General features: G+C 40.7%; 1 long non-coding RNA gene across 2 annotated transcripts in view; it reads right to left on the bottom strand.

The window, feature by feature from the left end:
• Nucleotides 1–918: 918 nt before the first annotated feature.
• Nucleotides 919–27401, bottom strand: part of LOC147572473 (uncharacterized) — a 391655-nt gene continuing 365172 nt past the window's right edge. For both annotated transcript variants that reach the window (XR_015246203.1, XR_015246200.1), the window contains exon 6: nt 919–2314. This is a non-coding gene — a long non-coding RNA (uncharacterized LOC147572473). The remainder of the gene's footprint in view (nt 2315–27401) is intronic.

The raw sequence follows: 27401 nt of genomic DNA, 5'->3' as shown, positions 1-27401 counted from the left end.
AATAGACGATTTATGAATGGTCAGAGAATTCCAAGTCACCTTGACCAGAAAAAGTCCAGTAACCAAGAACGATTTACTGGTAATGTGACCTTGTTGAAAACACCAAATCTCTCAGAATCCCAGCATCTTCATTTATACCATGGGGATGTTTCTGAGAGACCAAATAAATTATAAATAAAGATGGCGTCAATTCCCACTGTGGTAGCCAGTCTCCAAGATGGCCCCAATGATCCTTACCTCCTGATATTTATGCCCTTGTACACACCTCCCACATCATATCAGGGTTGGCCTGTCACGAATGACAGAGGTGGTAGTATGCCATTTCTGAGGGTAGGTTGTAAAAGTTCTGTCTCTCTTCTTGTCTCTCTGTCTCTACCTGTCTCTCTGGACCGCTCATTCTCTTTAGGGGAAGTCAGCTGCTATGTTACAGGAAACCTTTGGAGAGGCTCATGTGGTGAGGCGCTGAGGCCCTCTGCCACTGCCACATGAGTGAGCTAGGAAGCAGATCCTCTATCCCTATCAAGCCTTCAGGTGACTGTAGCCCTGACCTACACCTTTGAGTACAGTCTTTTTTTTTTAATTTTTAAAAAAATTATTTATATTTGAGAGAGAGAGACAGAGAGACAGAGAGAGAGTGGGTGAGCAGGGGAGAGGCAGAGAGAGACGAAGAGAGGAGAAAGAATCTGAAGCAGGCTCCAGGCTCTGAACTGTCAGCACAGAGCTCAGTGAAGCCCTCAAGCTCACAAGCAGTGAGATCATGACCTGAGCCGAAGTCAGACACTTAACTGACTGAGCCACCTAGGCCCCCACCTTTGAGTGCGGTCTCATGAAGATACCTTGAACCGGAACGGTCCAATTAATCTGCTTCCAGATCCTTGATCCTCAGAGACTTTGTGACATAACAAATGTCACTTTAGATTGCAAAGTTTTAGGGTAATTTATTTGGCTGCAGAAGATAACTAACACGGCCACATAACAATAAAAATACTAACTAATCACTCAGGTCCCATTTATTCTTCACAGAAAGAACTCCATGGTGTTGCCAAAGTCTTCCTGGGTACAGTGATTCCAATGGAATGATTGTCCTTCTGATGCACCATTTAGCTCCATTATGCACTAAGTCAAATACTTGTCTCTTATGCTATGTGGTCCTGATTAACTGCCACTCCTAACACCCAATACACAAGTCTCACTGCCCCTTCAGAAGACCAAGGCCCCTGACGGGAACAGAAGTTGTGTTCATCTTTGTTGCTGCTGATACTGACCCACTGCACCACATCTGTTGCCTTGATTCTGCTTCGAGGTGGTTTTCATGAATTGTGCTGTTTTAACCTGCAACAATTCCTAGAACACCCACAAGGACTTGGTAATGGAGGGCACTAACAAACTCCCATCATTCGTGCCTCAGTCCCGAACTACTTTGTGGAGTCACTTGGGGCTTCCTTGCCTTTTGGGGCTTTTTTCTTACCCTTTGGATTCTTATCTTGTCTCTGCTCCCTAATTCTGGTTTTCTATCCTTTTGGTCACCTTCAATAAACATCCTACTCTATTTTGCTTGGCCCTGGGATCTTTCCCTCTGGGTGCTGCCTCCAAATGGTAGAGATTTGACCATATTTACCTTGGCACTATAAGCTGCCCTCAGAGAAATTCTAGATTTGTTGACTGTTCTTACCTTTAAAAGGTTGCCTCTGAGTACCTGGCCTGAACAACACCTGGCTTTGCCCTTTGACTCTTCCATATGATCCATGGGGTTATTCACCCATTATTAGTCTGGCCCAGGGTGGCTTCTGCTCCTTTCTCCATCTCTAGATTTCCCAGTTTTACCCTGTTGCTTAGTTCAAAGCTCCTTCTTGATGATGCTTTCAGTCACTAAATATAGATTGCAGTGCTCCTCAACTGTGGTTAGCATGAAAATCGCTTGGAGAGCTTGAAACATATTCAGAGAGCCAGGTCCTATTTCCGACTGATTAAATCAGAGTATCTGGGTACAGGTCTCAAGCATGAATATTAAAAGCTTCCCAATTGATTTTCATGAGTAGCCAGATTTCAAAGCAATAATATGGCTGAGCGAGCTCAAACACTACACTCGGTAAATGAAAGGCATCTGGGAGCCAGATTCACCCTCAGGTGGCCAGTTTGTGACCTCTCACCAGAGGGTGAGTTGACAGTCTTGCTGGGAAGCCAGGGTCTTTGTTTGTGTACTCCCACAAGATGCTCCAGATGGGTGAAGGAAACAGTGAGCACAGAATTCAGAAGCAATTAGCTGGCACATAAGCTCCCAGGGCAGGATTGCACCAAGAGGACATCTGATAACCTGTGGATAATTAGAAGTTCATGGTGAACAAACCATTGCCGAAAGATGGCATCGTGCACATCTGTTGTTTAGAAAAAACCGTTGCAGAATTTTTGACTTGGCACTAGGAATCCCAAACCATGGCTAATGGCATTTTCCTCTGAAGAATTCTGTTTGTGCACATGGAGATTCAAGAAAGAATGAGCGTCGATGCCATAAGAAAGAAGGAATCAGAGGCTTGCCTTTCTGGGGAAAAAAATGAACGTACTGGTGTCTCCAAATACAGCTCTTTAAATATGTTTTTAATGTTTATTTATTTTTGAGAGAGAGCACGCACGCGCGTGAGCGTGGGAGGGGGCAGAGACAGAGGGAGCAGGCTCCAGGCTCCGAGCTGTCAGCACAAAGCCTGACCAAGGGCTCAAACCCACAACCCGCGAGATCATGAGATCACGACCTGAGCCGAAGTTGGACACCTAACCGACTGAGCCACCCAGGTGCCCCAACTCCAAATACAGTTCTTAAACTAACATGTGAACAAATGGGCATATCTATGGTATTGTTTGCAAGAAATACAACGTTGAGAATATGGATTTCATCTTTCCGTTAGTACGAACAGCAAGATTCTCAAGACGAATAAAAGATCTATGATTAAATAGATTAAAGCAATTAAGCTTTCAAATTTATCTCCTCTAACACATTTATAATGACGATGGCACTTTTAGGGATGCTAATATGCACAGTAAATGCTTTCTAAATTTTTAAAACATCTTGACAGAACAGTTTACGATGTTTGAATATAGCCATCATCACTGTGCTGCTGATTAATCAGAGAAATGTTATCAATAACTTAAAATTTTTGGTTTGTTCTATCCATAAGCTAGATGCGTGAGGGTGAATGAAACTCCATCCTTGGCCTTGATAAACACAATTCATGTGTTGAATATATAGTGAATATATTGAATGCATGTGAATACTGTAAAAGAAAATTCAGTATTTGAAATTGGGAGTTCTTAAATGTGTCTTAGTATTCCGGGCTCCTTCCAACTTGGAGGTCCAGGTTGCTGGGGGTGAGAGCTTCTTGGTGGGGGTGGGGGGGTGGGCATACAAGGTCTGTCAGTCCCTAAGAGATATGGCCTGTGGAGGCACACAGACTTTCTTTTGAATCCTGGTTTCACCACATACAAGTTATGGGATTCTAGGCAATCACTTAATCTCTCACACTGAGTCTCTAGAAAGATCAGAATACCTGCTGTCCCAGGTGACGGTTGTAATCAGATATTGTGAATGCAAAGCAGATATGTGATATCGATTGAGTGCTCATTTTGAGCAGACACTTGGTTAAGTACTATGGGGAAGAATGAGAGTGTAGGGCATAGCTTCTCTCTTCTAGAAGCTGACAAGATATTTGGGGAGATAAAATACAAATAATTAAAAAATAATGAATTAAAAATACAAGGTACCCGGGGCACCTGGGTGGCTCAATTGGTTAAGCATCTGACTTCGGCTCAGGTCATGATCTCATGGTTTGTGAGTTTGAGTCCCACGTAGGGCTCCGTGCTGACAGCTCAGAGCCTGGAGCCTGCTTCGGATTCTGTGTCTCCCTTGCTCTGTCCCTCCTCTACTTGCAGTCTCTTTCTCTCTCTCTCTAAAAAATAAATAAACATTAAAACATTTTTTAAAATATTAAAAATACAAGGTACCCATGTTAAGTTACAAAATGATATACTCATTAGATGCTATTAAAGTACACACTTTCAGGTGAGGACATCGGTCTTTCACAATCTTCTATATCGTTCGTAGCATAAGCCATGAAGTTTCTTTTATTAAAGAGGTCTGCAAACCCTCACCCTCATCCTATATGTAAAGATATATGATTTAATTTTATCCTCAAAATAACCATTATGTGATCTTATTTTATTAATAAGAAGTAAAATAAAAAGTTTATCTTAACTATAAAGTTTGTTAATTATTGCATATAATTAGAGATTCTGAATACAAATCAACTAAAAGTTATTTGTAGTACAGATGGGACAATAACTGCATATGAATATTTAAAATATTAGGTTTGGGATATATCAGCTGCCATTGTCAATTTGAGGCCTACTGGTATCTAAGGCCAAGTGAGTTGAGACTCAGTGCAAGTGAGCCCCAGAGTGTAAATATAAGTCAGATTTCCATGACTACCAGTGATTTGGTTGGCCGGCTGCTTTCCAAGGGCTGATCTTCAGTACATGTTGGTGAAAATGCTCCTGGGGCAGAAAATGGGGTGAGAGTCATTCTAGGGGCTGGTCAGAGTCAAGGAAATTCGGGTAGCTAACAGAGCTGGGATTCTGCACGTGCAGATTCAATTGTCAGAAAGAAAAAAAAATTATCTTTAGGGAAAAAGGAGGGAAGATAGGGCGATTTAATTTCTCTCCTTTTCTGTGAAGTTGCTATACAATGAAACTATTCATTTTACATTAATGGCAGGACAGCGCTAACAATGGATCAGTTTTATGACACTTTTGTAAAGATAGACTTTGAAAAATCATCAAAGTTGATTGTAACATTAGAGAGTATTCAGTCACTGAGGCTATGATTATATATGTTTCCTATACTGTGTTTTTGAAGATTAACCTCCAAAGACAGATCTAAATCCAGGTCAAAGGTCACTTCATGGATAAGTGACAAGATTTACAGTGCCTTAAATTTTTGTTGTGTTTATACAGTACAGATCTCTTCGATAGAAGTGATTAAAATCAGGTTCAATAAAATTTGGTTGATTATATCAACAAAGTTTTTTGATGTAGTATAGACCAACAAGTTGGTATGTTGTTTTTTTTTTTCTTTCTGCCACCGATGAAGACTTCTTTCACAATTGGATGAATCACTTGCTACTCACTGGTACATGCAGAGTGTGAAAGGAAGACCCCAAGACGCATACGTAGTTCATGTTCAAAGAAGTGATGACTGAAAACCGAGAGGTCTTTAAAGACCGTAAGATAATCTATTGAAGCATTTTTCTCTGAAGACCTGAACAAGAAGATACGTCCCTCTTAATGGAGGCGATGTGAATGTCTGAGGGACTCATGAAACATGGTGCCTTAGAATAAATTCACATTCGGAGGGGAGGTAATATTATTTGGAAATTGCAGTGTCCTAAAACTAACCAAACTTGTGGAAAACGAGCACTCCTCGTTTTCTTGGAAGGCCTTGGGGAAAATATGTCTCCGAGTGTTCCCGTGGAACCGGGATCTCGGAGGCAACGTAGGAACCACATGTCCTTTTTCTTACATGACCGGCGATGTCTAGTGTGGGTGTTCGTTGAGCCTGACAACCAGAGTGTCCTTAAAAGCAGCTGATCTCATGCCCTGTGGGCGCTGAGTTCCTCGTTCCTGAAGCGGACGAGTTCAGAAGTTCTGGCGCTGCCCCGTGACTCACCTCCCTGCTGGCAGGCCGCCCAGAGGGCCCTCAGACCCCTGCTGCTGTGAAACAACAGAACAGCCTCTTCTGCTATCTCCAAGAATGCGACGCCACAGTTAGCTTTCTCTCTTAAGCCTCTTGCGGTTAACATGAATAGCATTCTTTCAATTGCTGCAGATATGAAATATCCTAAGTCTTCAAGTCAACAATTAAAAACTCAGGGTCGTGTCGTTGCAGGAGATGCGGACAGTGTTTGGGTTTGAGGGTAAGGCGTTTTAGATGTGAGCGGTATGTATATTTATTCGGGGGCTAACTGCTGCAAATGAAGCAGGGATTTTTCAGTTATTCAGGTTGTATTAGGATAGAGAAAGTCAAGACCGATGGCACGCTCTCCCGATAAAATATTTTTTATTACATGAACTGGCTACTGAACAGATGGATGCTCTTGTTAGGGTAAAGTGGATTTAGCTGCTCTGCCCTCAGTCTCTTCCTCTGTGAAGTGGGGATGATAATATATACTTCACAGAGTTAGCAACAACCTGTCAGTTTTCATATCTGTAAAATGGGGATAATTGTTGTTATTCCTACCTGCATTAGCTTAGCCCCACCCTACTTTCTTTAGGACTCTAGAAGCAGAGCCCAGAGAAATTGTGCTAACATTCTCTGTGGTTTTGTTTTGTCAGAAGCCTTTTCTTTTTCCTTTAAACAATTCGGCGTCTCCACTCCTGTCTATGAGTACCTCCCTGGAGCACCTTCTCCATCATCACTCTTGCTGGGTTCCTAACAGTATCACCCAGTCTCCTATTTTCACTCCGTCCTGTGTTCTACCCTTTCCCCTGGAATGGCACTCCTCCTCAGTCGAATTAAGTGGCTCTGCTCCTTTTAGGGTCAGTTCAAGTGTTGCCCTTGAGAGTCCCATCAGCTGTAGATGCTGCACCCCCTCCTTCCCTGTGGACCCCAAGCACCTTCCCAGCCCTCTGTGCACACCACTGCCCAGTACCTGTCATGATGCACCGTAATTGCTGATTTACAAGCCTGACTGGAGCATCTTTATGATACCATATATATTGTGGTTCTGAAGTTCTGGCAGAGTACCTGACACGTAACAAGTGGTTATTAAATGCCTATTGAATCAACCAATCACATTAACACGGTGAGTCCAATATTATGCCTATCATGTGATGCTAATTGCTTTATTTTATTTTATTTAAAGAAATTTTTTAATTTTATTTATTTTAAGAGAGAAAGAGTGAGCAGGGTAGGGGCAGAGAGAGGGGGGAGAGAGGATTCGAAGCAGGTTCTGCGTTGACAGTGCAGACAGCAGGGCTCCAACTCACAAACCGTAAGCCGAAATGACCCGAGCCGAAATCAAGAGTCAGAAGCTTAAGTGACTGAGCCACCCCGGTGTCCCTCTAATAGCCTGCCTTTTAAAATTTCTTTTCCAAAACATTATAGCCCCAAAGAACAAATACATGGGAGAAATATGCACTTATCTGATAGTTCCCTGTTCAATAACTAACTGGAAAAGCTGACATGGAAGAATGCAGGAGCCTTGTTTGTATACTCTGTTTGTATATGACACTCCCTGATCTCATGTGTTTTGAGTAAAATGTGTAAGTAATTAATGAAAGATGTTTGCTAAAATAGTCCTCACCAAATCTTCAGGGATTGATGAATGTGTTTAAGATATCCAACGCTGCATTTGTCAGAACAGATAAACCTATTCCTTTTAGGAAGCTGAATGGCGACACAAGTTAGTTTGGCCACCAGAGAGGAGATTGTTCTTCGACAACAAACAAGGTGGGGAGAATGCTACCATGCACCTGTCACAAAGCCTGGATAAGTGGGCCCAGAGCCCAGGAGGCAAGGCTGCACTATTTTCTAAGTTTTGTCTGGGATAGCCTCAATTTACGTGGGTTGTTTGCACATAATTATTTTGGCATCTTGTTAGTGTCTTAAAGGTATCCCAGGTTGGAAAATAATGGTCAGTAAATTGCGAAGGAAAAAGGACGGTAGTCCCCATGCTTATGAATCAGTCCGCGCATGGGTGTTCCATGCATCCTTCTCATCTGATGTCCTGTCCTCTGTCAACCAAGAATAGTAGTCTCTCCTCTGGAGGCTACACTGGACCATCATGCATCAGCAGGTAGTTGTTTTAATCGTAACTAGTCAAATGTTACTTCTACTGTTTCTTTTATTAGATAATTTGGATTGCACTTTACTAATGAGTTCATTATTTAAATTACTTAAATAAAACTCATGGCAATTTGACTGACCTATAACCACAGGACTTGTTGGTCCCTGCACTTAGTCATTCTGTTCAAACAACTTGGAGCTGAAGTGGAAACACAGAGAGTCTACTCCAGAGATAGTTCTTGCTTGATCTTCCAAAATTATAAGTACCAGTAAATTCACCGGATAAGGGGAGCAGAGTCAGGATAGGCACAAACACGGCTTAGAATAACTTTTCTAGATGGCCGCTCCTGTCCAAATTACCGGTTGGGTCTTCCCAATTGAAAGAAACAGCTAATTATGGTTGGCCTCCTCCATGGTCTGGGGTGGAAACTGGGGAAAGAATAGCCACAGTGGCTGTGAGCTCATCAGCTAAATCGAGCCCTTTGGTTTTAGTGCACGTGTACAAACCCTCCAGGGAAAATCTGAAAAGTCCAGTTGTGGAGTTTTCCTGTTTCAAGGGAAATGATCTGTCACTGAAGTTGGAATTCAAAGGTTTTGTCAGGCAGCTGGAAGGATTTATCTGGGAAATGAGAGAACAGAGAGTGGCAGACGCTGCCCAGAATGAGTTTTGGAGGATCTGAAATGTGAGGTGGTCAAATCAAGGTGTTCTCCAGAAGAAAGAACAAGCTTCTCCCTCTCTCCCCCTTGTTCTGACTATAAGACTGAATCTGAAATTCTTTAAATCAGCATTAATAGTCTTTCTTTATTCCTAGTGGGACATACTTCCAGAGTTTTACTTATATCCTCTAATTTAGCTGCTTCTTCTTCTTCTTCTTCTTCTTCTTGTCATTGTCTCTGTCTTGTTCTTTGTTTACATTTGAACACACATACATGCTTGCTAGTGAGCATATAAGGCTAGAGACCTGCAGCTTCATAATGCCTAGTGATTTCAATTTGTCTTGATCATGTTAGTTACCAGTATCTTCTTCATTTCCACTCCACGTTAATGTAATAGTAAAGCCAAGATTCTGTGAAATGTTAAATAATTGCTGTACAGCAGCCAAAATGGAATGGTTTCCAGGCAGATGATAAAGACTTCTATGTAATGGCTTAAAATGTTTATTTGATTGATGGATGAATGAAGGTCCATGTTTGGCATAGCAGAGGTTATTTATACGTGTCTCTAGGAGAGTATGGGATGTGCAATGCTAAGTGTATGAAAGACCACCTATACACACACACATTCATCAGCGCCCATATGTACACATCCATACACACATTTACATATGGCTCCATGGGTGCTCAGGAAATAAGTTTCATGATTCAATTCTTAAGATCCTGTTTTTAACTATGCACAAAATCTATTATTAAAGATGAATTGATCTAAAATGATAGCTTCTTTTCAAAAGGAAAGCAAAATGTAACAAAGTAAATGTAATAAAGGAAGTGCAGCATAGAACAATTCTGCCATCCTGTTTCCCTTGTTTCCTCACTCATTCTCTACAGCGGTCATTTCAAGTCTCTTTGTTTCCCAAATTTCTTTGTCATCTCCCCTTTTCACAAGATAATCTAACTTCCCAATCCCACTTCGTGGAGAAGGTAGATGAACTAGGTTGGGTTCTCTATCAACCTCTGCTCCCCAACCTAGGGCCTTACAAAAACCATTCCCATCATTCCTTTCTCCCTTTTGTTATAGCGGAAAGGATGTCCGTCCTCCTGTCGAAGATGATTGTTTGTTTGTGTACCATGGATCTCATTGTCTCTTGCTTTCCTAAAGATACTCTGCCTTTCTTAATTCTTCACTCACTTTAATGAAGCGCTTCACTATCAGGTCACCTGCACTTTCCTTTGAAATGTGTATCAATCTGTTATATCTGAGTTCTGAAAATTTTAAGGCACTTTCTTTTTCTTAAATTTGTTTTTTAAGTAATCTCTACACCCAACGTGGGGCTTGAACTCACAACCCCGAGATCAAGAGTTGTATGCTCTTCTGACTGAGTCAGCCAGCTGCCCCTTAGTTCTCTGAAATTGTCGTTCTTGATCACTCTTACTTGAAATCTCCTCTTCTCTTGACTTCGATGATGTTATAATCCATACATACCATGTATGTATGAATAAGTATACATATGAATAAACATAAATATTTATATTTATTTATATAACCATTTTATGTGCCAGATTCTGGTCTAAGTGCTAAGCCTATAGCAGTGAACAAATGCACATGAATCCTGCCTTCATGAAACTTATTGTCTTTTTGTAAAAGATTGAAAATTTTTTTTAAAAAGTAATGAAGTTATTTGGTAGGTTTGAAAGTGATAAGTATTATGGACAAAAATAAAGCTGGAAAGGAAGAGACTCAGGTTTTAAATAGTACTGCCCTCAGAAACGTCCTCATATTAAAATAATTAAGTAAGGAGTGGCCTCGCCTGACTCATGTTTTAGCAGGATTCATGGATAATAAGGGGGGACACAGCAGAAGCTGGAGGCTAATTAGAAGCTATTGTGGTAATGTGTTGTGAGGGAAATAACGGGGTCTTAAGTGAGGTGGTAACAGTGAAAGTATTTGGAGATGCTCATATTCTGTATATTTTGAAGGCAGAACAGGTGATGGAGGAGATATGGGGAATGAGAGAGAGAGAGAGAGAGAGAGAAAGTATGACACCCAACTTTTTGGCTTGAGCATCTGGAAAGATTTAGGTGGGATGAGGAATACTGAGAGTGGAATAGTCTTGAGGGAAAAGATTTTAGACAGCTTGAAATGTTCCAGATTTTTAAAACATTTGTTTATTTGTGTTTGTTTTTTAATCGAAGTATATGTTATGCTGTGCTCACCGTGTCACCATCACCTGTCACTGTATGCTATGACAGTACCATTGACTGCATTCCCTAGGCTGCACCTCTTATGCCTGTGCTTCTTCATTCCATACCTGGAGCCTGTAGCACTCATTCGCCTTCACCTATTTAGCCCATCCCTCCACCCTTCCTCCCCTCTGGCAATCTCCACTTTATCCTCTGGAGTCATGGGTCTGTTTCTGCTTTGTCTTTGTTTGTTTGTGCATTTGTTTTGTTTTTCAGGTTCCACATATAAGTGATATCGTCTGGTATTTGTCTTTCTCTGTCTGTCTTATTTCACTCAGCATAATAGGAAGTTTCGATATTTTACCTCAAGCTAACAAGTTGGCCCGGCAGAAAGCAAAGGACTTTATTACTCACAGAGATAGCAGTAGCCAAATCATGTAGTGCCATGTGCAGTGGAATAAATAATTTATTATATTTTCTTCAAGAATCATACAGATAGGAGTAAAATCACTAGACTATACAGTGTGCATATTTGGAACCTAGAAGTGCCACAGGTGTGATACTAATTTGAGGGCAGCCAGCCTGAAATGAGAACCACATCTTGAGGAGTGCGGAGCCAACAGAACATGAGGGAAATAGAGTAGGAATTCAGATCAAATTATTCCTAGAGCTTACATATCTCTGGAAGTTTTGTTTTGTTTTAGTAAGATTTCTGTGAATTCCCTTCATTGTTCAAGTCCGTTTGAATTGCACTTTCTATTGCTTGCATCCCAAAGGATTCTAGCAGATCCATATTTTGGTACCGGAAGTGGTTACTCATCCACATTTCTTTGTGGAGTTTGCTGAGTAGAGGAAACAGGGAGGAGAGCAGCAAGGACCGCCCCACCCCCACCCCCCATGCCAGAGTGGGAAGTTGGTACCCTTTGTTATGTGCAAGCTAGATCCGGGCTTACATTGTGACTTTTGTCTGTTGTTACTCAGACTTGATGAAGTAGCATCAAGAGTCTTGATAGGCTCTTTCTTCCAGCCTACGGAGAGAGCTTGTATGAAAGAGACAAGCTGAGGTTGAAGGCAGCACATCTAAAAGAGTATTTATTGAACGTCCACTCTGCCAAGCACCGTGCTCATCAGGGCTGACAAGCCTCTACCTCTGTGGATCTCACATTCTAATTCACAGAGATATGCTATTGGAAAAAATTACAAAATGGAAGTTAGGTAGTGATCAGTTATTTTTAAGAATAAAGCAAAATAAAGGGGTAGAAAAGGGTATGTGTTGTTATTTATAATGTTTATTTAGTTTTGTGAGAGAGACAGACAGAGAGACCGAGACAGAGCACGAGCCGGGGTGGAGCAGAGAGAGAGGGAGACACAGAATCCAAAGCAGGCTCCAGGCTCCCAGCTGTCAGCACAGAGCCTGATGTGGGTCTCGAGCTCACAAACCATGAGATCATGTCCCGAGCTGAAGCCGAACGCTCAACTGACTGAGACACCCAGGTGCCCCAATGTGCTGTTATTTACAGATAGGATGACCAGACATCTGAAGGAAAGTTCTTGGGCAGAGGTCTCAGCAAGTATACATTCCTCCAGGTATTTCAAGGAATAACAAACTAGGTGGCCAGTGTGAGTTGTGTGCACAGTAAGCAAGAGGAGGGGGTAGGAACAGAAAAGGTGGACCAGATCACATGGACATTGTATGTAAAGTTACATCAGGAGACTATTTCAATATCTATAGAGAAGATAGTGGTGGAATGATTGGACTGTCTTGGGGCTGGTGGTGAATGGGGTACGAAGTGTTCCAATTTGAGATATGTCCTTAAGGTAGAGCTGACAAATTGCCTTATGTATTAGGTAAGAAAGGTAAGAAAGAAAGAAGACCTAAGAAGACATTACCAGAGTGTCCACTAGTCTAAACACCAATCTAATCAGGACTCTTTCAGGGACAGAAATGCCACAGTCTCCACCTCAAGTGAAGGCTGGTGACAAGTAAAGTAGAAAGCTGGGAGAATTTAGGAGGAAATACAAGTGAGACCAGGTTTCCTCCAAGCTCATCTTGCCAAACATTCTTTGCCTGACAAAAAGAAGAGTCATGCTGTGAAGAAGCAGATATGGAGTAGTCTAAATATGAGGAGTTTATTATTAGGGGGTCCATCCATAAAAGTAATTTTTCAAATTGCCTTGAGACACAGGCCAAGAATATAGTTGCACCATTAACAAGGGCCTGTGAGATGAAAAGACCAAAGAGATACATTTCTAGGAGCTAAAATTTCCCAGGTTCATATAGCCATGAACTGACAAAGAAGTTGGCTTTGATGCTGGCCCATGGAATTGATCATAAGCACATTGACCCAAAGCAAATAGACCGGCAGCCTACTAAATTTTTAAGTGAGCTGTACTTCCAAAACACCCCAATGACTGGCCAAAGGAGCCTGTACTTCTCAAACCCTAAGATAATCCCAAGGATCCAGGAATCACATCAACAGGAAGTGGGTTACTCAAGTGGTCAGGCCCCAGGAATTGCATCCTTTCCAAAGTCTATCTCCATGGAAGACAATGCACAAGGGAAATCCATTCATCGGTTAGAACCAGGAGTGTTCTGATTAGTTGACCAAGGAATCCCTTCTTTTGCCAGGGCAGGTTGTCCTTGTTATTTATGGCCAGAAGATTATGATATGTGCCACATAGCAGTGATTTCTGCATGTTTCTCATTGCCTCCTTTCCCAAATAGAAGATTTGTTTCATTTATCCAGTTCTCTACTAACTTTTGTTAATGGAAGTGTTAGAGATCTGTTACACATTGTCCCGGCCTGTGCTTCCCAGAAAAGAGAACTTGAAACAAAGGCATACATACTATTACTTTCTTAAGATGTACAAACATGGGTACAGGGTTGAAAGGGAAAGGGTAAGGAGAGAGAGACAAGAAAAGGTTACAGTAAGGAGACGGCTGCTGCTAAATGCGTGTGTTTATTTTATCTAACAGGGCTATCTCCTGGGGAGTCATATAAAGTATGTCTCCTAAGTGTGCATGGGTAAGGAGAAGGAGTAGGGTAGGCAGAAGGAAAAGTTTTCCATTAACTCTTGCCTCCCAACAGTCAAAAGTCTACCATTTGGAGTTCAACATTTTTGCATTCTGAGTTTTGCATACATGGACACCAAGTAAAGACTAATGGTGTCCCACACCTAAGTATCAACAGGGAAGCCACAGGGTGGGGGGGTGGGGGAGGAAGTGCCAGGTTGCACCTGCATGAGATTGATGAAATCCCACTTACAATATAGTGTGGTGGTAATAGGACAAAAAAAAAAAAAAAAAAAAAAAAAGCAAAGCTGAGTGCATATGACAGGCTATATATAAGAGGGAGTCTGAAAATCTTCAGAAATAGTTTCAAGATGGTGAGCAACATACCTGGATTTGATGAAGCGGGATACTTATTACATAGTAATCCTAGACTCAGAATAAGATTCACTAGGTGAGACCTCTGCTTGTCTCTTTATGGAGGGACTTTATGTAGTTTATGTAATAGAGAATTTCTGAAAGCATAGGTACCGAAACAGGATATAAATGGATGCTGTGTAACCAAAGGACAGACTGAAGTTGTCTCTCTAGCAACCACTACATTGGCCCCTCCCATCATGTAGTGCCCATATCATTTCTGCAGGCTTGACCCCTACATCCTCTTTCAGGGGTAACATTCAATTAGGGTAAGCTCACTGGCATTGTCTCAACTCCTCTGGGGCCACAATGATCAATATTTGGCTCAGGAATGTTTAGTAATCCAAGCCCAAGCTGATCCAATTTAACACCTGATGTAGGAGACCTTTGTTTAGTGGAGAATTGTTCTGGACTGTGTGTTTTGCAGATATGAAGACTGCAACTGCTGTAGCCACTTTGTTAACCTTGGAGAAAGAGAGTCTGAAGGTGAAGCCAGCTCATGGAGAAGTACAAGAGTGAGAATATAGCAGAAAAATATGGCCAATGCCTTGAACAAACTGCTTAACAACGTAGACCAAAGTCTGCATGAAATGATAAGCTCTTTTTTTTTTTCTTCAGTTAAACCAGTTTGAGTTGGGTTTTCCTTCCCTTGTACCCGAAAACACGCTTGTTGGTAGACTTTTGGGTGGGTCAAAAATGAGGATAATTTTGCCTGGGTTATAAATTAGTAAGTGGTGCCTTTAGGGAATGATAGTAATAATTCGGGAGATTGTAAATGGGTGGTGGAGGACACCTGCAAACCACCAAGTTCAAATTAGGGAGACCAGGTTATAGGTTTCTAGTATGGTTGCAAGGAGGCAAGACCAGAATATGGTCTTAACTGGATGAGCTAAAACTGAGTCAGCCAAATCGAAAATATACAAAGAAAGAATGTGTTATCTGAAGGGATATAAGCAGCATGGGACTTAGAAACAGTGGCTTCTCAGGAAAAAGGATTTTAGTGTTTATCCAGTATTGTCCATGGATCTGAAAGACATGGTTTAGGGTCATCAGCGTTTTCAACCCAGAACGGTATTTTAGGATTTCCCAATAGTCATCAGACCAATCTATCTCTCTGTTCAGATTCTATGCTTTTCAAAAAATTTTTAGAAACATAGGGTATAACCTCATTAAATATCTTCAAGTGTAATTTTTTTTTTTCTTGGGGAAGAGCAGCTATAAAATGAATGCTAAAACTTAGGCACACTGAAATAAGGCCAGTTATTATCTTTTCAATCAGGTAGTTTCACATATACTAATTAGCTCTTGTGTACTAGAGGGATGATAATATTTCGGCATCAATTCAGAAGCTAGTAATTCTGCACAGTTATCATATCCCTATGAAGTTTTAACAGTGATTTGATAAACCGGACCTACATTGTTACAACTGTGATTAGGTGGTAAGTATATTCATCATCGTCGTCATCATCATCACCTTAAAGCTGGGAGAGAGGTCATGGTGGTAGACAATACATACCCAATTGCCTTTCTCCATGATATGCATCTATAAGTGCCTCACGCATTTATACATCATAACACAAGGTAGTATGAATATGGTGCTCAATAAATGTTTGTAAATTGTTTGGATGGGTGGGTCAATGGATGAATGCTCAAAATGAATGAAGGGCTAAACCAGGATCAAACCAGAGCAAAACCAAATCTTGACACATAGAATTCTAAAGTTTACACAGTGCCTTTACACACATCATCATGTTTAATCTACACATGCAATGTCAGTATTTGTTAGCCACACGTTATAGATAAGAGTGAGGCTTGGTTAGATTCAAACAAGGACGCAGCTGGTGATTAAGAGGGTGGGTGCTGGTGTGAGGCTACTTGCACTGAAACCTACCTAGCTCCCCCACTTACCATTTGGACCAATGCCACACACACCCCTTCCTGTAATGGGGAAAAAGAATGGTATCTACCTCAAAACTCTACTTGAGCGTTGAATGCAAAATTTCGTGTAAATGCTTAGGACGGTATTAGGGATGTAATAAACATAAAATAAATGTTCGCTGTTACTGTTATTGTTGTTGAGTACCTTGTTTTATGTCAGAAGCCGGTGTTCTAATCAGAGCTTAAATAAAAAGAGAAAGAGATATAATGAAAACTATAATGATATCTCATGGAAATAAAGCCTCATTGAAATAGAGCCTGCTATAAGAAGGCCATCAGGAGTGTTTGGCATCTCTCTCTGTGGCCACATATTCTCTAGTTTTTATTTCTGTCTGTATGTCTATTCCATTGCTTCTCCCTGCAGAAGGGATGTCTCTTCATGCTCATCAGAACAAATGGCCAAAGTGGCCTTACCTCTATATATTCCTTGATTTTAAGCATCCTCCTTATCTGCCTACAATTTCTATGTCTCTAGTCTGAATTCTTTAATGTAAGAGTCCCATTAGTTTTCACATCTAATAGTCTCTCCACTTAGACCAATCCGAAGCACTGAGTGGATCATAAGGTTCCAGAATGAACAGAAACCCACTCCTTCTGCAGGGCTTTTTTTTCCTTAGGGAAAGCAACAGCAGAGAGCTGGGCAGTCGCCTCAAAACATAACTTCTGTGAATTATTGGGTACTGAAAACTAGATTGACTCCAGTGGCTCATTCTGACTATTCTGACTCCAAATGACATCTGTCATCTGACTCTATTCTGACTCCACACACTCCTGTCTAACCTCATGAAATGCATTTTTTAGTATTCTTCTTTTTTTCTTTTTTTTTTTTTTTTTTGATGGCACATAGACACAGTAAAAGATCACCAGTTCCTTCAGTGGTTCAGATGGAATCATGTGTTTCTGACATGGAACTCAGATCTTAGCTATTTGCATTGTTATCCCCTGGATTGGTGCTGAATCAAGGCAGCATCTTGAAAAGCCAGTCTCTGCCTTTCCTGGACTCATCTCCAGGCAAGCCACTGCAGCAGAACCAACATCTTTCTTCTCTTACTGTTAGCATTACTAGTACCATTGTGATGACATCCCTTTGAAAAAGTGACAGTACTGGTCTATCATTATTCATGAACGTGTTGTTACCAGCACTGCATTGTTTTATTTGCCTATGAATAACTTTCTTTTATTTGGCTTTCATATGTTCCTACATTACTGATGTGCTTACACTGAGGAACTCAACATAGAGATTTGAGCCTATTATTATTATCATTTTAAAGTAAATATAAGTTCTGTTAGAACTTCAGTGAAAATGCATTTGACACTCACATAGATTTGCATATTTTAATTTCATTGGAAAGAGAAGATATTAGAATATATCTGCTAGACTCACTAACCTCAATATTTGGAGCCATATATCATGAAAACTTAGACTGTCGATTTTATTTGGGGACAAGAGGGTTCTCCTTATTCAGAATCATTTTCTTGAGCTCTTTTGACTGATGATTCTCTTATGCAAATGACTTATGCAGGACTGTGGATACTACTGGTTTGATAGATTTTCTTTTTGTGTTGACCATTTGTTTTGATAGACTGCTTGAAATTTGTTAGTTTTTTTTTTAGTGCTGTGCAGAGAAAAACAATGTAAAATCTTTCCACACCTACTCTACTGGAGGAATGAATCATCCCCCTAATCATAAACACAAGGATGTTTATTGAGATGGTGAGGAAATAAAAGAGCTTAAAAGGAGAAAAAGAAAAAAAAAACCTTAAAATTGTTTACTTTATCCAGCTAGAAATAGAAAAATAATTAAATTACATTTTAAAAAGAAAATGTCCCCAAGACATTCTGTCTAAGGTTCCAAACTTAGGAAAACTTTGGACAAGACTAATGTGCATCAGCGTGCTTGAGGTGGTTAAAGATGCGAGTAATTGGAAAGAAAAAGAAGATGGGTGAGATGCCAAACTTGTGGCTGCAGTTTTAACAACGCATTTCTGTCTTCCCTGTGATTCCCAGACTGCCTTCCATCACAGCCTATCTCAGTCACGAATCTCAGTAAAATAACATCCTTGGAATTTAAACTTTTCATCTCTTCTAACTCTTTTCAGGTTCTTGGAAATAAGTCTTGGTAGAATCACCCCTATTCGTTGTGTTATTAAATCTGTCGCATATTTTTTATTACTCTCATTAGTTGATCTCTCAGCAGCATTTGACACTGTTGTTGACATGGTTGAACATGCCCTCCTTCTTGAAACACTGTTCTTTCCTGTTCTCTATGACTCACTGCTCTTTCATTGTCCCTCCTATTCTGGTTGCTTGTTCTTGGCATCCCGTTTCAACTGAGTGGCCTCTATCAGATCTTTAAACATGGGAATTTCTCAAGACCAAATAATGGGTTCCCTTTTATCTCTCTTTATACTGTAAGCCCCAGATGAATCCATGACTTTCATGATGATGAATTCTCTCAAATTCATAGCTTTACCTGAGATCTCTTAAGTGGGCCTTAGTGCCTCAGTCAGTTCAGGCTGCTATCATAAATAGTGTAGACTGGATGGCTTAGCCAACATTTATTTCTCACTGTTCTGGAGGCTTAGAAGTCCAAAATCAAGGTGCCTGCAAATCTCATGTCTGGTGAGGGTCTGCTCCCTGTCTTAGAGATGGACACCTTTGCTGTATCCTTACATGGTAGGGAGAGAGAAAAAGAGGAGGCAAACTCTCTTGTGCCTTCTTATAATGTTGCAAATCCCATCTTGAGAGCTCCAACCTCGTGACCTAATAACTTTCCAAAGGCCTCACCTCCAAATACCTCCAAATAGCTTGGGGATTAAGCTTCAACACATGAAATGGGGAGGGGAGCAGAAACATTCAGTTGATAGCCTCTAGTATATCACAATGCCTTGCCAAAATCTGCACTAGGAATTCTGTTAGGTACTTCAAAGGCAACTTTCTGAATCAAACTCGTAGTTTGAATTCAAGGAATATCAGGGCTTAAATGGGCTTCCACTTTTCTTTACTTGTATCACCAACTAACCTACATGTCTGCACCTAATTAGCTTCTGCATGTAACAGACCAACAGAAGTTGTGGGAGAGAATGGCTTCTGAGTTGGCCAGATTCACAGGAGTCTTCAAGAAGAGATATGGCACTTTTTCCCCTTTTGGTTTGGACAAAAGCTGAGGCTTCCATCCAAGAGTCCTACAGCAAGGATCAAAGGTCATGGGCATAAATCATGGTGAGAACTTAGGCACAGAGATCTTACGAGGAATGATAAGGACTCCTTGAGCATAACCTGCATGGTCTATCATCTGCTTTCCTGGAAAGGATGAATTTACATTATTTGACAACCTTTTTTTCAGAGTTGGTATTGTTGTTCTTTTGTTGTTGTTGATTTGTAAAAAATTTCAAATATAAAAAAAATGTAGAGATGTGTAACAAGGGCTACTAAGGTAGTTCTGTTAGACTAAACCCCCAAAGACCAAGGTTCCTTCCATCATGAAAGAAAAAGAAAGCAAATATCAGGAAATACACATTATATTATAAAGATAGCAAATCTTCCTTCCCACTAAAGAGAAGGCCGCGATTCTGCCCTATGAGAGACTCCAGAGGCTACCATTAATAGCAGCAAACATTTTTGTGGGCATACAGTACTCAATCCCCTGTTCTAGGAACTTGTTATATGGGAAAGAACAAGTTACCACTTGTAAATGTTGAATTTAAAGTAAAAATGATGATGATGATATTATAGATTCTATAAATCTCAATCCACAATTTCAAGTATCTAACAACTACTGAATATTAAATTATTTTCTATGATTCCTATATTTTCCAGGGGGAAGTTTAACCCCTATCATCCCTTGTATTTCTCTATTCATCACCCAGCACACGGAGACGTTACTCCATCATTCTAGGATCTTCTATGTGACCCAAATCTTAACTGGGGAGTTCTCCTTATTATTCTTCCCTAGTCTCATGAGTTATCCCTGATACATTGTTTTAATTTTTCTTTTGTGGCATAATAAATTATTTCCAGATTTAGCAGTTTAAAATGACAACCATTTAATTATATCTCATGGTTTTATCGGTCAAGAATTTAGAAAAGGGCTTACTTGAGACATTTTTCTGTTTTAGGTGGGATTGTCTAGTGTATTAGTCTGAGTTCTTCAGAAACAGAAACAATAGGATCTATCTATCTATCTATCTATCTATCTATCATCTATTGAAAGATTTATTATGAATTGGTTTACATGAGTGTGGAGGCTAAGAAGTCCCAAGAGCTATAGTTGGCAAGATGGACATCCAGAAGAGACAATGGTTTCATCCTACTTTAAGTATGAAAGCCTGAGAACCAGGAGAGCCAGTGTTGTAAATTCTAGTCAGAGTCCAAGTTCAAAGGCAGAAGATTGCTCTCCCAGTTCAAAGACAGGCAGAGAGTGAATTCTCTCTCATTCAGCCTTTCGTTGTATTCAGGCCTTCAGCACTAGATGAGGCCCACCCACATGGGGAAGGACAATGTGCTTTTCTCAGTCTATGGATTCAAACGTTCATCTTATCCAGAAACAACCAGCATACTTGTTTTATCAAATGTTTGGGATCTCTGTGGCCTAGTCAAGTTGACATATCAAACTCACTGTCACAACTGGGACCACTTCATGGTATTCAGATAGCAGATGGGCTAGTCAGAGGGATGTACAAGATGGCTACAGTTACATGCCTGGCATTTTGTCAGGGGTGACTTGACGACTGGGTACAACTGGAACCATTAAGTAGAATATCTCCATGTGGCTTCTTTAGCAAAGCCATCTGAGTGGGTTCAGACTTCTCCATGGTGGTTCAAGGTTCACAGACAGAGTGTTCTCAGAGACAGAAAATAGAAGCTGCCACTTTCTTAGGATCTGGACTGAGAAGTTGGCATAGAATCATTTCCACATTCTATTCATCAGAGTAGTCACAGAGCTCACCTAATATATTAGTTCTCTAATGCTGCATAGCAATATTACCACAAATTTAGTGGCTTAAAACAACACATATTTATTATCCCACAGTTTCTGTGGGTCAAAAGTCCAAGCATGGCTTAGCCAACTCCTCCACAAGTCTGCAATCAAGGTGTCAGCCAAGGCTGAGTTCTCATCTGAAGGCCTAACTAGAGAAGGAGCTGCTTCCAAGTTCATAGGGTTGTTGGCAGAATTTAGGTCCTTATGGGCTGTTGGATTGATGGACTGAGTTTCTTGCAGGTTCTTGGCTGGACGCCATCCTTAGTTCTCTGCCACATGAGCCTCCCCAAAAAGGCTGCTTACTTCATCAAAGCCAGTGAGGGAGACAGTCTGCTAGCAAGACCAATGTTACAACCCTATGTAACATAATCACTTTGCTTCATTATAATGGTTAGAAGCAAGTCACAGGTCCTGCCCACATCCAAGGGAAGAGTACCAAGAAGTGGAGATAATTAGGAGCCATCTCAAAAAATGTCTACCATATTTAGCTTCAAGGGGAGGGACCTGGACTCCCACTAGCCTCACTCTCCACGGAAAGATAATCAAATAATCTGTGGTTTTTGATCTTCCACAGATGCTGATTGCTCTTTATAATATGGCCTCTTTAGACTCTTAACTGTTCACTGTGTCCACATCATCCTTTCAGAATCCATTTTTCGGCCATCTATCATCCTGTCTGTCAACTCAAAATTTCCTCTCTAAAATTTTAGTACTAATTCAAGTTTGTTCTTTCAGTCTTTCAGTAAATATTTAGTAAGTGGGTATTACGGAGGCTCTAGGGATCAAGCAATGAACAAAATGAACCTTCATCTTCATAGAGCTTGTAATCCAAAGATAAGAAACACAAAACCATAAAATAAATGCTTAGTGTACTGGTGATAGTCAAGGAATTGGCCAGCAGCAATAGGGTAACTATAGGGTAGTCAATGTTTGTTGTCCTGACATAAATATTAATAGCATCTCAGTTCATTCTTAAAAAAATCAGTTTAGACAATAAATTATATGACCACTTAGCAATGGTTATAGGAAAGAGTGACTATTTTAAATAAGTTGGATATGTGGGACTTTTTTATAAAGGAAAACTTGGGTAAAGTAAGGCGTCAATTATGTGTATATCTGGGGGAGGGAGGAGAAAGTTCCAGGTAAAGAGGACAAGAGCAAAGGACCAGAGGTAGGAGGCAGGGTGGGTTCAGATCACTTAAATCCTTGTGGGCCATTATACAAGCTTTCCCTCACAGTGGAAAGCCACTGGAGAGTTTTGAGGAGTGGGTGGTGGGGTGAAGTCTGATTTATGCTTTAAGAGGCTTACTCTGGCTGCTGGGCTGAGAATAAATTGAAGAGAGAAAAGAGCAGAAGCAAAGAAGCCACTGAGGATGCCACTAAAATAATTTAAAAAAGAGACATAGGAGACTGTAGTAATCATTTAGGCTTGAACCAGTATTTGGAGTTGGCAAAAATCTTGTGAGATTATGAAGATACAGCTAAAAAGGTAATCTGATTTACTGGATGAGGGATAAGAGCTAACAAGAGCATCAAAATGATTCCAAGGGGTTTTCCCAAAAGAGAGACCATGGGAAGAGAAAGTTGGTAGGAAAGATCAGGAGCTAACTTGTGGATTTTTCATTTTTAGGTGTTTAATAGACTTTTTCAGTGTCCAGAATGCTGCTCCTAGGTCTTCCAGGCCCTCAATTCACCAAAGAGAGAGCTCATCATCCTTTCAGGTCTTCCCATGTGCTGTCCCCTTAGCTCAGGTATCTCCCCCTTCTGAGGAAGGAGGAAGAGAAAATCTACTGCCTCCCTTGCTCCTCCCATATATTCTGTCCCTCCTCACACATTTCCTATTTATCTTTCCAAACCATTTAAGATCTCCTAAGAGCTTAAACCTTTGGGGAAACAATCCAAAAAGACTTTAAGGTACTTTGGCTAGCACCCCACCTTTGATTTCTCTGGAGAAAATGAACTGTATCATGCAAAATATTCTCCAGACACATTAATATTACTTAGCAGGTTTTAAGGGTGTATTCCATTCCAGATGTGCGCATTATTTTATTTAATTATCTCTTATAACTCCTTGATTGAATTCTGGTAGTGGCATATACTACTCTGTGATTCTTGGAAATTTTCCCAAGTTTGTTAAATCTCAGCTGCCTGGATTGTTAAATGGATGGAATATTTATTCCCTTAGGGCTGCGGTGAGAATGATATGCGATGCTGGTCTAAAGCACCCAGCTGGGAACCTGACACTTATTAGATCCTCCTGAAATATTAATTCTTTTAATTCATTTCTTGAAAAGGTTGTGTTTCTTAAATGAAGTGATATATATATATAGATAGCACTTTTAATTAATAAAGAGATGATTATAGAACATGAATTCTTAATGTCCTCCTTATTTCAATATAGTTTGAGAAACAACAGACACCATCACAACTGGTGTTGTGGTAAGTGAGAGTTTAATGCAATAGTTCAGAGAGGAAGTCAGTCAGGCTCAGACAGACAGGAGGGATAACATAGAAGTAGGCAAAGAAAACGTGAAGGACTTTTAGAGATAGGGCATTGAGTGAATCAAGACATTGAGAGCAAATTGTGGATGATTTGCTTGTAAATAATGGACAACTAACTTGACCTGAATGGTGTTTTCAAAGAAGGGAAGAGTGGGACATGAGGTTTAGAAATAAGGGGACATAGGATTGAGGGCATCTAATAATCCTAGAGGCAAGGTTTTGGACTTTCCCTAATGGGCAATAGGGTAGTCATTAAAGGCTCTTGAAGTGTAGGTTGATAATCATTTATAGAACACATATTTGTGAAGTAACTACAATGCTCAAAACTCTACATTAATCATGCAAAGAGACACCATAAGCATTCAATTTGTATATTTCAGTTTGATTGGATGGAGAAAAGAATGGAGCTGGAATCCCAGTCAGGAAACGAATACAAGAGGTGAGGTTGGAGCTGATCGGCCCTGAGCCGGGATATCAGCATCTGCAGTGGAAAAGGCAGAAGAGCTGTTGGGGGAAATAAAGAGCAAGGCTTGAAGGTAGGAGGAAAAAATGGCTCTGAGAGGGAGATAATGAACTACTTTTGAGGTGATCACTGTCTGTTGTCGATGATAATTAGGGAGAGGACAAGAGAATTGCCTTCCTATCCCTACAGAATGCTTTCAATCAGATTGGAAAGAATTGGTTTATGAATTAACAAGGAAAACAACGTATATGTTATTAGGCTTATCAGTAAGTTAAAATTGTATTATTACTTAAATATATGATTTCAAAACACTACATTTATTTTCAAAGCACATTCTCTCCCTTCCCCAGATTTAGCTAATCCAAATCTTGAGAGTGTTTCTGCAGTATGACAGTTCCTCCCCCTGGACACCCTTGCCTCCATAGTTCAGATTTGCCCAGACTGTATACATTTTAAACATACAAATAGTTAATTAAAAAATACTAATCACTGGAAAGAAAACCTGGGGATGCGAGCTGGAGGGAAACTTTGTGATTATCAAGTGCTGGTCTATACCAGTGGCTTTGGGGTTTTGTTTTGTACATTGTTTTGCTGTTCATTTGTTAGTTTTGTGTCTAGATGGGCTTCCATGGCAGAATTCTTATCTGTGCAAATCCCCATTCAACTGATTAGGGCTTACCCTCCCCTGGGCTTCCCACTCCCTATGTATAGCCTCTGTCTGCTTCTACTCTACCAAACTGCAGTTTTTTGCTTTTCTTTCCATTTTTTGTCCTTCCTTCCTTCCTTCCTTCCTTCCTTCCTTCCTTCCTTCCCTCCTTCCTTCCTTCCCTCCTTCCTTCCCTCCTTCCTTCCTTCCTTCTTTCTTTCCTTCCTTCCTTCCCTCCCTCCCTCCCTCCTTCCCTCCCTCCCTCCTCTTCTTTCTTTCTTTCTTTCTTTCTTTCTTTCTTTCTTTCTATTAACCAAGTCTTCCTCCCAGACTGCAATTCTCCCTCTGCACATGCCTGGCAAACGGTTCAGTTATTACTTTTCCAATGCAGAAACAGCCTTAACTTAGAAGGTTATGCCTCATTAAAAGCAAGGGAGGAAACATAAGATAAAAGGAATAAAAATCTTTATCCCTTTCAGAGACATTTTCATAGCTTTTAAAAAATCTTCAGTCTTTTCTTAACATATGGGTAGCATTCAGTTTTGCCCTTAGTTCTCATATACATTTGGGGAAAGAGAATACATTTCCTGTTTGTGGAAAACCACAAAGAGCAAAATACATTTGCATTCTGCTATCTTGTTAGGTTTCTCTAAGAACTTGAGGTATAAATAATCCAATGATTTTAGTACTGGGGGGTGGACGGAGGTTGTTAAGTGACAACAGGTGGAAAGCATGCTCTAGCAACTCAACTGGGTATAACCATGTCCCTTCAATTTCTAATGAGAATTCCATATGCATATTTGATCATTTTAAATGTGATGGAATTTTTGGCTGGCTCAGAGGCAGGTTGAGAGAAGAGCCAAATTTTGTGTCTTACGATTTTTTTTAAAGAGATAGAATTTAGTATTAATTTGATTCGGAGTGAGAAATGGGATAAGGGAAATGCTAAATGTTTTTCAGCTTCATGGTCATATTACTTTGAAATACCATGCAATGCAAATCTAATATCTTTCTGAAAGTGATTATTTCACTTTTTCAATGTGGGTTAACTTAGGTTGAATAGCTTTTTTGTTGGCTCCTGCCTCCCTCCCCTTTCCTAGGATTCTAGGGCCAAATGTCAAATGAAAAGTAAGTTCAGAATTAGGATATAAAAGAGGAAAAATTGCAGATAGGTTTTTGGCACCGGCTGCCTCCGAAATGCAGGCCAGGGAGTGACTTGTATTTTGTTCCGAATACTTGGACGTGGACCGAAATTTCAGAGATGTCTACCTCTGGAAACCCAAGCACCAGGCAAAGGAATCTGCCAGTGTTTGAGAAAGACTATGAGTGAAGTCAGCAATGTTTTCCTGTGGTATGGTGCAAGGTTACTCAGTGTTGCCCGCCCACATCGCTATCTCCCCCACACACCGTTGCGAACTTTTCTGGACCTGAACAGAATCAACACTGGGAAGGACCCTTTTCTTTGGCAGAGTTCAAAACACATGATGAGGTGCTTTCTGGCTTTTGGAAGCAGCGAGGCTTAGTGATTTACAGCTGATCTAAGATTTGAAACGGACTTCTCTTTTCAATGGAGGGCATAAGGTGTGTGCCTTGTGTAACTGGGGGGGCTGACGGCTGAGGGTAAGGGCATAACACCGCAGGCAAGAAACGTGCTGTGTAGGTTGCTTGGCTTGCATCCAAATTTGCCCTGCAACCTTAAGAACAGCTCACCATTCAGGGCCTCAGTTTCCCAACCCATGATGTTACTGGCTTCTCTGAAAGAAGCCTGGGGACTAAAGCCTGGCTTTCGCGTCGTCTCCATTTGTTGTTTATATTCTCTTCCTGTTTGCTGTGTTACCCCGCATCCTAGCCTGGGTTTAGGGGTTTGGTTTTGGGAGGAAGACAGGGAACCACATTAAACAAAAGGATGGGGAAAGGTGTCGTGCCAAGTTTAGAACCCACTCAACCTTGTGGGTTTGGAGTTTTCAAGCATCCTCCTGCCTCTGGAGCTTTCAGTTTGTTTATTCTTGGCAAAATGAAGCTTCCTGTTTTTAAGAAAAACAGCTTATAAAAATGCTTGAAAAGTCTTCTTGGACATCAAAACACTCTCCCCAAATAATATTTTGATGATTTAACATGTAAATGAATCAAAACAATGTGAGCAACATTTCCTATAAAGTACATGTGGGTTTTAAAAATTAAGGGGATAGTGCTTAGCTAAACATACTTGGGTTATAGAAGATCAAAAGCATTTGAAAGCCAGTTTGAGATGTTTGCTAAGTCTTAAATGAGGCCAATCCAACCACTTTCAGCTGAAATGCAAGCAATTTATTATTAAAAGAGCTCATGGATGTGATTACTCTTCAATCTCTGGGCTTCTGACTCTTGTAGCTAAAATACTCTCCGTGGAGTGATTGTTATAATGCTCACAAAGTGATGTTGGGACCAGAACTCTCAGTCTATTGGGGGGGGGGGCGTTGGGGAGGGGAGGCCAGGGTGAACCAAGGCCAGGCACCTCCACCTCTTGGCCCACTCATCTTCATGTCAAGGGCCTGGCTTAGGAGATGTGATATTTCCCATCACTGCTCATTGGATGGGTGTTGTTTTGTAAGATGGGAACAACATATCTATCAACTCTCAAACTCCTGCATTCAAATCTAGAAGTCTATGTCTGGATTCAGAAGCTGAGAAGGCTTACATCTTGCTGAGAAGGCCAACAGTGTTGCTTAGATGTATACTTTTTCCCCTCGGGGGTCTCTATTGGGAAGTACGCCAGCTCCATATTAGCCCCAAAT

This window comes from Puma concolor, chromosome E4 (genome assembly GCF_028749965.1).
Source record: "Puma concolor isolate L17-30 chromosome E4, mPumCon1.1.hap2, whole genome shotgun sequence".
Taxonomy (NCBI): Eukaryota; Metazoa; Chordata; class Mammalia; order Carnivora; family Felidae; genus Puma; species Puma concolor.
This window is presented reverse-complemented; position numbering and strand designations above follow the sequence as displayed.